The sequence below is a fragment of the Harpia harpyja genome, chromosome Z (assembly GCF_026419915.1).
Source record: "Harpia harpyja isolate bHarHar1 chromosome Z, bHarHar1 primary haplotype, whole genome shotgun sequence".
NCBI lineage: Eukaryota > Metazoa > Chordata > Aves > Accipitriformes > Accipitridae > Harpia > Harpia harpyja.
Genome location: NC_068969.1, coordinates 27,775,033 through 27,789,022, shown reverse-complemented (window position 1 = coordinate 27,789,022; position 13,990 = coordinate 27,775,033). Strand labels below are relative to the sequence as shown.

General features: G+C 47.1%; 1 pseudogene; it reads right to left on the bottom strand.

Annotated features, from left to right (window-relative positions):
• Positions 1-369: 369 nt before the first annotated feature.
• Positions 370-13,460, bottom strand: LOC128136641 (endoplasmic reticulum aminopeptidase 1-like; annotated as a pseudogene).
• Positions 13,461-13,990: the final 530 nt, after the last annotated feature.

Here is a 13,990-nt window from a genome sequence, read left to right as displayed (position 1 = left end):
GCGCTGAGCTCTAATCACCATTGCGTCACATCTTTATGACTGTAATAGCCTTGTTTCTAACTGAGAAACGGCAGCAGCACCTTTCCAGGTGCAAAAACATTATCCTAGTCCATCACTTCACACTGGCATCCTTCCATTAACATGTCTTTATTGAAGACGACACGTTTCACTTAGCCGGCTTAGATAAGTCCACTGTAACCAAGAGAAATCCTGGGTTTACACTGCTGTAAGCAAGAAAAGAATATGCTCTCAGTCTATTTAACAGATTTAACGAATACTATATACATTATCAACACTTCCTTCTTCAGTGGTATATACTCACAAATACAGAATTAGTATGTTTTTCAGACTTGGACAGAAGGCCTTACCTCACGACCTGGATACACTGTTAATGAGACTTGCTCTGTCTTTGCTGCTAATCACTGTATAGTTCTCTTTCAAAAGGTTGATCAGATGATCCCACCCATCATCTTCATAGTGCACCATTCCCATTCATGTCCCCCCTGAATTTAACCCACTCCACCTCTTCCGGAAGGATAATAACGTCTGGAAACAAAAGGGTAACTCCTTTTTTTCTTAGTGATTCAAACACATCCTAGTACTATACCCAGTAATACTGTTACTCTCATTTCAGTGATTTAAAGAACACAGCAGCACGGTTTCTGAAAATATTAAGAGATCGTTATAGTGATATTATTGAGCTGACAAGTATTTGCTTCTCTGGGACTAGTTGTTCCAGTTCTGCATTCTGAAAAAAAACCTGCAAAACTAAAAGGCTTGCAAACAAACTTTGAATAAATTAATCGCCTAATTAGTCAAAGAAATTACCTGCTTTAGTTGTCATCAAAAATCTCTGAACAGTGTCAGATTTACTGGTAGTGGAGGTTAGTGGAATGTGCCACAGGTACCTACTGCAAAACAGAAGTGCTTTGTTTAATGGAAGAACTTTGCAAAAGTTTCTCCAACTTGTCCCAGTCTAACCACCGAGTAAAATCTTTTGCCCACACAGTAGCAGCAACAGGCTGCGCTCGCACTTCTGACTTCAGTGCAGTGCCAGGTGCATCTCGCTACCTTTCATTTAGTTTGCCTGGCAGATCGCTGACACTGAAGCCGCCACAATATGAACTTTCCAGCCTAGTTCCACTAGCACGTCTCCAGCACAGGCTCACCCAGCTCACCCAGAAGCCCAGGCACTGCAGCTCTGCAGCTGCTGGCACCTCGGCCAGGCACGCAGGGTCCAACGACGCCTACGAGTGCTGCTGATCCTGCGCTACACAGGGACAGACTCACAACCAAACAGCTCAGGGAGCGTTCCTTAAGAAACAACAGTAAAAGCTCTTAGCATACATCACTGTCTGCCATTCGAGAGTACTTCCGTTTGCGTGCTGAGATTTCCCCATTTTGTTTACCCTGTGGATGAAGGAGAATCTACCCCTGTCACGTAGTACTCTTGCTGCAGGTGGACATTCTTCCCTCTCACTGTGAGAGTTAGCAGGGGAAAACCTTTCTGCAGTGTCCAAGTGCCCATCGTTGCCCTCACATCAAGAGTTTCTCCTTTAGTCCAGTGCTTGTTTTTAGTAGCAAGGGAAAAAGCAGACAAGTAAGAAGTGGAAGACGGGAGTACACTGACAGTGAAACAGAAATGACGTGCAGAAAACAGACTCCGCAATCAGTGAGATCGTAAAGTAGGTATGTTCATTCAGCGTTGGGCCGCACGGGGGGTAGTCCCACCCAAGTCGTGCGCGCCCGACTCGGCAGTTTGTCTCAAGTTTATACAGTCAAGTGTTACATATTCACAATACGCCTATACATATGCATGACCTATCCCCGCTTCCTATTAAAATTAGCTCCGAGAGGTCATTTCCATAGTCTCCTCTCAACTGCGCTCACGCAGTGCCTCTTTATGGTGGTCGTCTGGTGGTCGCAGAGATGAAGATAGATGACTCCTCTTCGTCACCGCTAGTAACCTTTTTTCTTGCGCAGGCTCAGCCATTTCTTGCTATTCACCCAAGCCGCAAGACCAGTCTTAGCTGGCTCTTGGGGCCTGCTCCTGCTTCTTATCGGGAGCTGTCTTTACCTCATTGGCTGGTCCTTGGGACTAGCTCTTCTTATCAAAGACTGTCTTTGCCTCAGCTAATTTCGACAATGTAAGCGCTAAACATCATCCTTCATCCCCCCTTATTATGTCTACTGAGATTCTTTTGACTCCCCTTGCCTCAGAAATGGGTGTGTAAGAACTCTGTACAAGCTGCTGGGTATTTGTAAGCTCTATAGAGGTATGTTTGGACTGGATATCATGACGTCTCCATCTGGTTTTCTTGTGCACACTTTCATGGAGTTAATGGCAACTCCTGAAGTACTGCTGTTTTTCAGTCAGCCCTGGGCACAGGAGCAGAATTTCTGTCCAATCACAGAAAAATACAGATTTCCAATGGAACTGAAGAAACTTACACTCTCCCCAGAACCATGCTTAAGTGGCAAAGAATGCTTTTGGAAGGTGCATGTATCAATGCCACAGCACAGAATAAACGTGAGGGCACAGATACGTGTCAAATTCCTAAATACTGACGGATAAAAAACTAGATGCTTACTGCATATGAAGATGACTGTTGGCTTCTTCTGCAACAGCCATCACCTTGTGGTTCATTTTTGTTAGTACCTCCTGTAGGGCAAATCTGAAAGGGAAAAAAAAGTTTTGGTCATCTTTCTTTGATGTCATAATCGTAAGTACTGGTCGCAGTCTTCAGGAATATATTAGAGAGACACATCATTCACGAGAAGTGATGAAATCTAAAAACACAAATAAGAAAATGAGGAATACTTGCATTCATCATGCTGTTCCACAGATCTTCATTTTTTGTATTTCAATAGCTGTATTTCTGCAGGAACTGCACAAGTCCAGCTTTAAACACATCAGCAGTCAGGTAGTCCCTCAGCATATTTAATATACAAGATCCCTGAGAAAAAGAGTGACAAAGTGTTTACAAAACTACTCCTTCGCTAGCAAGAGGCTTGCTTCAGAAGAATTTCAGCATGCCACTCATCTGCATAACGGTACACTTTTGTATGTGTCTCTGATTAAAAAGTAATTGGGTTTTATGTATATTGAAACAGTACTTCTTTGGGTTTGTGTGATCGTCACTCTTAAAAATATCACTGATTGAGTAAGTTACGCTATTATTTTTCTAATTACTATACAAGCCAGCACCGTATAATGCTCCAGTGAAAAATGCTCCTTGGGTTAAGAGCCCCCCAGAATGGTTTAAGACTAAGTTGTTACAGAACAGATAGAAGAAGTAAAGGCTTCCTCATTTTAGAAATCGAAAAGGCAACTGCCATTTGAATCCACCCAGGTGTTTTGGACAAGGAACTATTCAAGTCATAAACCCATTAATACCGTGTGCCAGGTATTCTATGTAGGGTCGAAATCAGTAAAATACAACTGTATAGTACAAGCAGTACAACTGAAATCAGTAACAGTTTTGTATTTTACCTTCTCATAAGAAACATTATCAAACATCTCTAAAATTTGAGCTGGACCTTCCACAGGAGTAGACAGAGGTTGTGAGGAATTTAATGCATCCACTGCCATGGCATAAAAACATCTCCTTAAGAAATAGTCTTCCTAATAGGAGGCAAAACCAAATATTACTACTACATTTTGCTCAGTGACCACTGAACCCCTATTCATTCACTTTTCAGTCCATTCCACGTGATCTTTAAATCATACAAAGAAAGCAAACCATATCTTTCTTTTATTCCAGAGCATAATCCCCCCCCCAACAATAATACAGCCAAATAAGTCCCAGTGTTCTAAACTAACTTAAATAGCTGATCTAGTTGAAGATGTCCCTGCTCATTGCGGAGGGGCATTGGACAAGATGACCTTTAAAGGTCCCTTCCAACCCAAACCATTCTGTGATTCCATTCTATCATTCTGTGATTCTAAAATTAGTTGAGCTAGTGAGACTTAAAGACACCTGCACATTCCGACAGAGTGGTCAGTAACCACAAAACAAATTACTCCCCCCCCCCCAAATGGTGAATTTCCCTATTATCATGCCACTGCAGTGCTATGGCAAAATTCTGCCCAGATGCATTGTTCTTCTCACTTTGGTAGAAAATTTCATGTATCGGACCTCTGATAAAGCTAGTGGAAGGATTTTCGTCTTTTCAACTCTCACCCTATTTGATGAAATAAGATAAAATAATTTCGTTACACTTTTGGAAGTCTAAATGTCTTTGAAAAAAGAATACACTTTCACTGCAATCATTAAATTCCATCATAAGTTCCTGAAAACATGTACATGTAGGCAAATCAACATCCCTACTCTTCAGAGTTAACATCAGATAATCCTCACAAACAGAAATTTAAAAGTTGTTCACAGCAAAAATCTGCTTGATCTTTATCCTTAACTAGTGGATTTAGAAGGCAGTTACAAAATAAAAATACCATAACTGCTGCTTACAACTCTCAGTTCTCAATGAGTAATGCTGACTGACACGAACTCCATAAACTTTGCAAACCCTACATTTAACCACAGATCATGCCACCGCTCCGTGGTAACGAGGTTGCCAAACCCCTGCGGGAGGGAGGGGGGAAGAGCTTCTGAAATTAAATACACAATTTATCCTAAAAGCTGCTACTGACCTGTAAGAAACTGCATTTATAGTATGCTACTGACCTCTAAGGAACTTTTTGTAGTGATACAGCTTGCTCTGGCGTCTTCCCATTGCATTTCTCATTTTAATGGTAATACGCTAAAACACTGGCTTCCACTCACGTTCCAAGAAACCTTGTAAAGAAACCACTTTTGGCAGGAGAGCCACATACGAAACAGCTAACCTTTCCAAACTTTTATGTGCCTATTTTGGTGGCCTGCAATTAATTTCAAGGGCTGACAGTGGTGCAAAGGCCCCGCAGCATTGCAGCCGCTGAACTGAACACATTTACGTTTACAGCCCTCCGCGTCTATGCAGCCTGCCGGGACTCCTTCACCAGAAACAGTCCTCATGATTCACAGAAGAGCACCTTCAAGCCAAAGCAACTATTTTCAGCTTATAGCTCCAAGATCCCCCTACCCACACAGAATCCATCGTCCCTGACCCCTCCTCATGCCCATTCAAACTCCTTATTCTTCCCCAGATCCCGCCTGACGAACCAGCTCATGGGCTATTACCATACTACTAATCCAAAGTTTAGAAGATGCTGAGGACTTTTCAGGGTTGTACAACAACACAGATTCCTGGTATGTGGGCCATCCCCAGTTTTCCATAGCACCAGACCGACAGTCAGGAATAGCTGCTAAACCTAGAAAAAACATTAAAATAGTACTAGTATCATTTTAATCCATAAAGAGCTCGCTCATCCCACTTCCTGATTGCTCCCACACAGGCACATGTATCACACACACTTCTAAGGGCTCTCTTAAATGTAATCACAAAAGCATACTTTAAAAAAATCTCCAGACAGAGCACAAGGATTTGAAGTTCTCAGTGAAGCTTTTCAATCTGTCCTTAAGTTCTGTGAAGCAGCCAGTTTAAAAGTCTGTGAGCCAAACTTTGCCCAGTCTTAACACTCTAAATTACTGATTTTTACTGCTATTTTACTCTCTATGCTTAATAATGTTCTCAAATACATTAAGTTATTTAACACTTATCTTGCTTAGGTAGAGGATATGGAATGCTGAAGTAATCCTCGTACAAGTCTAAAAGTTTCACTGCCGCATCCAACGCATAGTCAGCTTGGTTGATCTTGTCTGGCACCGTGGACATGGAAATCTACAGCAGACAAGAAGGCAGCGCTTCCAATACCAGCATCAAAAGCTGACAGAAGTTGTTCTTCATCCCAGTTACTTAAATGACCACAAAAAGGGACCCTAGAGCACACACTTAACAGTTCTCATACACCAGTTACTAAAACATTTGCATAAAAATATTATCAGAATTAGGAACACAAGTTTTAAAACTTGCCCACCAGAACCACTATGCCCCTACAAAGACTTCTACAATTTCCACCCCTACCACGTTAGAGTCGTTCAACTGACACAGGTTTATTTTAGTGCTGATTCTCCATGAAAACTGTATTTCATTTGCCCTTGATTATATAATCTTACATGAAACAAACTATGTTACCAATGCATATAACGATACAAAAAGCAAGCCCGTTACCAAAATCTTCTGCAACTAACAAAGCTCAGTGTGCAAACTCATCATCCAATTACAAAACCAATTTAATTCTCTCCTTTCATTCCTGTAAAACATCGAGATACATAAATCCAATGATTTAACTGAAAAGGAAACCATTATGTATTCACACAGACTTAAACACAAAAAAGCTCTTACAAAATGAGACACAGTTACCTTAGCTCCATGACCGGTTATTTTGCTGATGGATTTAAAATCTGAAACAATAAAGGCCACAAGGTACGTAGTCATCTTGACGGTGGTATCAAAATGGTCCTTAACAAGCCGGGGCATTATATTCACAGACTTCACCTAAAGAACAGGCACAGCTCATCACCCAGTAGCACCACCTGTGAGGACCTTGGCGCCACCAATTGTTGTGTTTCTCCTCAGTTTAAAGGGACTACCTTTTAAAGAGACTACATTTTAAAGAGACTACATTACATTTCAAAGATACATTGGAAATGAGTCATCCCCGTGGCTATTCTTCCCCACACAGAGAACAAAAACACACACATGTTGTGGCGGGTTGACCCTGGCTGAACACCAGGTGCCCACCAAAGCTCTTCTATCACTCCCCCCTCCTCAGCTGGACAGGGGAGAGAAAATATAACAAAGGGCTTGTGGGTCGAGATAAGGACAGGAGAGATCACTCACCGATTACCGTCACGGGCAAAACAGACTCAGCTTGGGGAAAATTAACTCAATTTCTTACCAAGCAACCAGAGTAGGGTAATGAGAAATAAAACCAAATCTCAGAACACCTTCCCTCCACCCCTCCCTTCTTCCTGGGCACAGCTTCACTCCCGGATTCTCTACCAAACCCCCCAGCGGCGCAGGGGGACGGGGAATGGGGTTTACGGTCAGTTCATCACACGTTATTTTCTGCCGCTTCATCCTCCTCAGGGGCAGGACTCATCACACTCTTCCCCTGCTCCAGCGTGGGGTCCCTCACATGGGAGACAGTCCTCCATGAACTTCTCCAACGTGGGTCCTTCCCACGGGCTGCAGTTCTTCACAAACCGCTCCAGCATGGGTCTTTTCCACGGCGTGCAGTCCTTCAGGAGCACACTGCTCCAGCGTGGGTCCCCCACAGGGGTCACAAGTCCTGCCAAAAAACCTGCTCCGTGGGCTCCTCTCTCCACAGATCCGCAGGTCCTGCCAGGAGCCTGCTCCAGCGCGGGCTTCCCACGGGGTCACAGCCTCCTTCGGGCACCCACCTGCTCCAGTGTGGGGTCCTCCATGGGCTGCAGGTGGAGATCTGCTCCAGCGTGGACCTCCATGGGCTGCAGGGGGACAACCTGCCTCACCATGGTCTTCCCCACGGGCTACAGGGGAATCTCTGCTCCGGCGCCTGGAGCATCTCCTCCCCCTCCTTCTGCACTGACCTGGGCGTCTGCGGGGCTGTTTCTCTTACATGTTCTCACTCTCTCTCTGGTTGCTGTTTCTGTGTCTGTCCCGCAACCTTTTTTTCCTTCTTAAAAATGTTATCACAGAGGCATTACCACTACCGCTGATGGGCTCGGCCTTGGCTGGCAGTGGGTCCATCTTAGAGCCGGCTGGTGTTGGCTCTGTCGGACATAGGGGAAGCTTCCAGCAGCTTCTTACAGAATCCACCCCTGTAACCGCCCCTGCTAGCAAAACCTTGCCACACAAAGCCAATACACATGTGTATATACAGGCAGTTTCATTCGTAAGCATTACTTAGTTCTACATTGGCAAAACTAGAAAAACAAAAATACTGTTCACTGCTTCAGTTATCCTCAGTGTCTGCCAGCGCACTGACTGAATTAATCTCACACAACTTCAGCTGAGTAGAAGCGGTATAAATCTCAGCAGACGTTCTTACACGAGAGAAGTGAACTTCTCCAGATCGTGAATCAGGTACCGCAGATATCTAGTTAAGCATAAAATGGGTCGTGTGGTGGAGGTATCCATTTTCGCCTCTTGGTTACAGAGGGCCTTAGCTAACTAACTTAGACCTGGAACCTGTTTAGCCACACTGAACTGTAACACTGGCACCCACTCCTTATTCATTATTTTATCCATTTCTCTACAAAAGAATTGATTTCTTATACCAACTTTCAAAGTGTTTCATATCTGAAAAGTACCGGGCGGGGGTGGTGGTGGTGCTGTTCCCTCAGCTATAAGGCTTAGTTTCCTTGCAAACTAGCAACTAGTAGTACAGAAGAAATTATGAAGAATCTCTTACACCCAAAGTAAGATCAAATGTACAAAATGTAGTTCACCCTCTATAGGCATACATATTTATAATGGCAAACAATATTTGTTGCTATTACATATATGGCACTTTCGTGCCGAGATTTTTGTTGAACTCCAAAGTTTGGTTTTTTTTTTCACAGAGACACTCCTGCTTATCTGACAAGTAAGTTAATACACATGAATCGTGTACTTATTCATATGTATTTCATCATTAATCTTAAAATATAAGATCAACATGGAAAGCATTTTGTGAGTAAAATAAAGATTATAGACACACATTGTGCTGATCATTCTTGCACCTCTGCTGAGAAGCAGGAAGCCACACGCATTATTTTATTCATTCCTTTTCAACCTTGTGCCAAGACCACCAGCAGCAGCACCACACACTCCCATAAAAGACCTGCGGTAACGTTCAGATCACCATTCCCATTAACAGCAACTGCCTGGATATTCCGTTCTCCTTTTGCTTTCTCCTTTCAATGGTCATCAATCAACAGCACACCATTAAAAGTATCCACCTACAACTGGGGTATTGGACAGTGCGAGGTGCTTTGGTTCCCTCCTCACCTTAATTGAAAACCTGGCTTGGAAGGCTGGTTCGTCGAAACATGGGGGTGTGGATTGTCCAGCTCATAGTTCACAAACGAGTTTCACCATGTCTAGTGCACACAGGCGACTCATGGGGGGGCGGGGGGGTTACAAAAGCGACCCAGCCTTGGGTTGCCTTGAGGCCCTGTCTCTCTGCAGAGACGACTCACGGGGAGCTGTGTAGACAGCTTAGCCCTGGGTTGTCTGATAAACCCTAAAGTAAACAGGGCAGTGGCCGCACCATTCAAAGAACCAAAACCTGAACCGAGCCTTGAAATCCCTTAACAAACAGTATGCCCTGAGTCTCAATCCAACCACTATTCAGTTGCTGAGGAAGCAAGGCAAAAAACCCCCAATACCGGAGGGTTTCAGCTTCAGTTTCAAATGACAACCTTGTGTATTCAAACAATCACAGACCAATGAAGGAAAGGGGAAACTCCACTCAGATACACATAATCCATTTAGGCATCTATCATAATCCACTCAGACATGGTTATACACACCATTCCACAAGTCGGGGGATTAAAACTCTAAGATTCAGGTTGGAAATGGGGGGAGTCACTTCTCCAACTATGCAGTTGGCTTGCGAAGGAAACACACATACACCCCCCCCTCCCACCCCCTTGATCGGGACGCCGGTCAAGGTAACTTCCCTGGGATTGAGAGCCGTTACCTGCAGGGGTAAGTGAATATTGTTCATGCTTTAAGTTTGTAAATGCGTTTGTGGTTGTGAATTGCTTGTGGTTGTAATAATGTACTACTCCTGCCTTAAAAAATTGCAGTAGTGCATTCCTCCATTGTATCTGTATAAACCTGTAATAGTGGCGTGTTAAGTCTGTAAGTGAAGTTCAAATAAGTTGTTTGTTTGAACCTTGCAGTTAAGTCTGTGAGTGAAGTTCAAGTCGTTTGCTTGAACCTTGCAGTTAAGTCCTTTTCCGTCACAACGGGAAGGCCATTCGTGCAGCTGTCGGCTCAACTGTGTTGCTGCAAGCACTCTAAGCAGGGGAAAAACAAAGGGTTTCAGTCACAGACCTTTGTAGGTGCAGTGCTCGCTCCCCCGAGGTGTGAAAACAGAGCCGTTTCCCACCTACGAAATAACCAGAGGTACTCCCAAAAACTTTTGCGTGTCAAGGATTACGCGAGCGCTCCATCCCAGAACTCTGCCAGGTGCTGGATGCCGAGACCGCAGCAGTGCCCGCCGAGGAAGGCCACCTGCTCCAAGGGCTGCTGCTTCATTCCCGACGCCTGCCGCGCCGCGCAGGCGCTCCCAGCCTGGACGGCAGCCTGGCTGATGCGCGGGCCCTGGCTGTGCCGCACAGCTGGAACCGCTGCGGTGGTGGTCCCGGCGAAGGCCGGGGTGGTGAGCTTTGCATGGACGAGGAGGAGGTAACGCAGCGGGACGACGTGCTCGGGGAAGACTCACTGCGTCCCAGGGCAAAGGCCTGCTGCCGCCCCTGGCACCGCCAAGCTTCTCTAGAGGGTCTGCCTGGCCCCATGAGTGCACCTCCAAGGGCTGCGAGAGACCCTGGGCTTCTCTGGAGGGTCTACTTGCCCTGACTCGTACCCTGACGAGGGATTTGAGAAACCCTGGGCTACTCTGGAGGGTCTGCTTGGCCCCACGTGTGCCCCTGAGAGGGGTTGGAGAGGCCCTGAAATTTTTGGAGGATCTGCTTCGCTCAAGGTTTATGCCTGTGAGGGCTGTGAGAGGCCCTGGGCTTCTGTGGAGGGTCTGCTCCTCCCTGCGTGTGCCCCTGACAGGGTTTGGAGGGACCCTGGGCTTTTCTGGAGGGTCTGCTTGGCCCCACGCGTGCCCCTCCGAGGGCTGTGAAAGGCCCTGGCCTTCTGTGGAGGGTTTGCTTCTCCCTACGTGTGCCCCTGACAGGGTTTGGAGAAATCCTGGGCTTTTCTGGAGGGTCTGCTTAGCCCCATGCGTGCCCTTATGAGGGATTTGAGAAACCCTGGGCTTCTCTGCAGGGTCTGCTTCGCCCCACACCTGCTCCTGCTAGGGCTGTGAGAGGCCCTGGGCTTTTCGGCAGGGGCTACTTGGCCCCACGTGTGCCTCTGCGACGACCTGGACAGGCACTGGCCTTCCTTGGAAGGTCTGCTTGGCCCCATGAGTGCCCTTCCGAGGGCTGTGAGAGGCTCTGGGCTTCTCCGGTGGGCCTGCTTTGCCCACGTGTGCCCCTGAGAGGTCTTGGAGAGGCCCTGGCCTTCTCTGGAGGATGTGCTTGGCCCCACGCTGCTTGGCAGCTCTGTGTAGTCAATCCACTTTTCATATCGAGGGCAACTCTCCCACCTCTCCTTCCTTGCCCGTCCCTTCTGAACACTTTATAGCCATCGTCTGCAATGCTCCAGTCGTGTGATTCCTCTCAGCACGTTTCAGTGACGGCGACTAGATTGTAGCTTGTTATCTGCAGCACGGCTTCCAGCTCCTCCTGTTTGTTACCCGTGCTGCGTGCGTCAGTGCAGAGGCACTTCTGATGGGCTGTTGACCATGTCACCTTCCTAGAGGAGCGTGCCCTAATTCCTCGGAGGCGCCTCACAGGTGTTCCCCTGCTGCCTCCTAATCCATCAGCAGCACCCGGCTCCTCTGTCGCTCAAAACTCCATCCCCTTCCCCTGCTAACTCTAGTTTAAAGCTCTCCTTATCAGTCTGGCCAGCTTGTTGGCAAAGACCCTCTTGCCCCACTCGGTCAGGTGAATCCCATCAGCTCCCAACAGACCCAGCTTCTCAAAGGCAGATCCATTGTCATAGAAGCCAAAACCTTGAGTATGGCATCAGCCACACAGCCAGGCATTCACCTTTTCGCTTCATCTCTTCCTTCCTAAACCCATTCCTTTCACTGGGAGGACAGGTGAAAACACCACCTGTGCTCCAGCTCACTTTCACATTGCTCCAAGGCACATACAGTCTTGTTTTGTTCCAAGTTGCCTCGTCGCAGCGTTGCTGCACCCTACCTGGAAAAGTAGGAGCGGATGACAATCCGTGGGGTTCACCAGGCTCGGCAGCCCCTCGGTGACATTGCGAATGCGAGCCCCTGCTAGGCAGCAAAGCCCTCGGGAGAAGTTGTCTGGACGGCAAGCGGGTGCTTGCCGAGTGCCCCTCGGTAAGGAATCTCCAGTTACTCGTACTTGATGTGCTTTTCTGGTGGCAGGGGTTCTCGTGCGGCTGGATGGGTGGATCAGCTCTGTGTGGTCGGCTTCTCCTGGATCCTGTCTCTTACTCGTGCGGTCTTCATCCTCCGCCCCAAGAGCACTGAATCTATTACGCAGGGGCACTTCAGGGGAAGGTTCTTCCCTCTGCTCGCAGCAGAGACAAGGAAGGGTCCAGTCTCCTTTGCCTTGTGAGTTACTTGGGTGTTTTAGGGTGGTTTTGAGGATTCCCAAGAAGGTAATACACACACACTGACTATAAGGGAAAAAGCAAGCTTTTTATTAACTACGCACGTGTGTTATGCTACGGGTGTTTTACAAAGCGAAAAAACTATTAACATACCGACCCAAGGACTGTGAAGAAGAAGATGAACCATCCGTACATTCCGTACATTCTTGTGCCGCCTTGCGCCGCGAGCCCAGTCCAGCAGTCCGTAGGTGCCAGCTTTACGTGGGTGTCCCCATGGAGGCAATGGTGACCCTGCCATACACCAGCCCACTGCTCTTTGGAAAACTCCGGTATTTTATACATTTGCAGAGGAACGGGTGTCGACACTCGCGGCCAATGAGTGTTGAAACATGCCTCGATTGCAACATAGGAAGCCTATGGCACATGCGCCCGCTGGCCAGGCACGCTGCACGTGCCATAGTCATCCCTTCTATTGGTTCATGGGCTCTGTGCACGCGGCAAATTACCATAATCCATCAGTCACGTCCACTATGCTCTAACCAATAGCAGGGCTTTTGCAAGGGAAGCAAAATTACGTGTGGTGCCTTGTATTCCTCCATTATTGCACGTACTACCTCCCCTAACCTTGCTCTACTTTCTTATCCCTATGGTCAGCATTTCAAACAATAGGCAATAAACTATCTGTTCCCTGTGCTGACTGCGTCTTTAGGTATCTATTTCTTACTCGGTGTTCATCCACGGACCAAAATTCCATCTTTTAACCCTTCCATACACGTTGGGTCAGTCAGCTCGAGGCTGAATTCAGGCTAACCTTCCCCTTGTAAAGCCCCGAGGCAGGGCTGTCGCTCAGCTTGGGACAGCGCGCGATACCACGGATCGATCTCCTGCTCACGTTTCCAGAGGCTGCGCTGCCTGTTGAGCTCCTCTTGTGACAGAGCTACTTGTTTGGAGAGTTCTTCCAGCTGGGCACACTTGCAGCTCGGAGATCCACCGCTGCCTTCAGAGACTCCCTGGCAGCGCTGGGAACACTCTGAGGGACACGGCCCAGTTAGGCTGTCTAAAGCAGGGGAACGGTCAGACACAGATGTTTCCCGGGTCTCTATGCCTGCCACTGCTCGCATCCCTCCCGACTTATTGTTGAGAGATCCTTCCCAGATCCTCCCCACCCGTTCTCCGGGTGGAGGTCTGCTATCCCATTAGAAACTCCCTTCCAACAAGGGAAATCCTGTCCGTGACGCCAACTAAGATGTTGCGTCCCAAAGTTGGAGCGTCTCAGGTTTGTGGATTTCCTTTGTCAGAATTAAGGTGAAACAACACCAGGGGAGTTCAAACAACAATCAACATTGATTCAGCCGAGCTAACCTTGCCCAAGTACAAGTGAACTCATCAACATGAACCTTGCATCATGTCATTAAGCCGCTGTTTGAAAAGAGAAGGGAGGTGTAGAAAAAGAAGTGGACAAAGGAACGTGAAACTGTGTCAGAAGGAGAGCCCTCCCGTTGAGTCACGAGGTTCAGAGCAGACCGCCTTGCTTTCTGGCCTCCTTCTCAAAGAGGAGCCCAGGGGCGGCTGGATCCGCTCCTAGTCTCAGACTCGGTCAACGGTTTATGTTTGAAAGGATGAGGCGTAGGGACTGTGGAAAAGAGAGAAG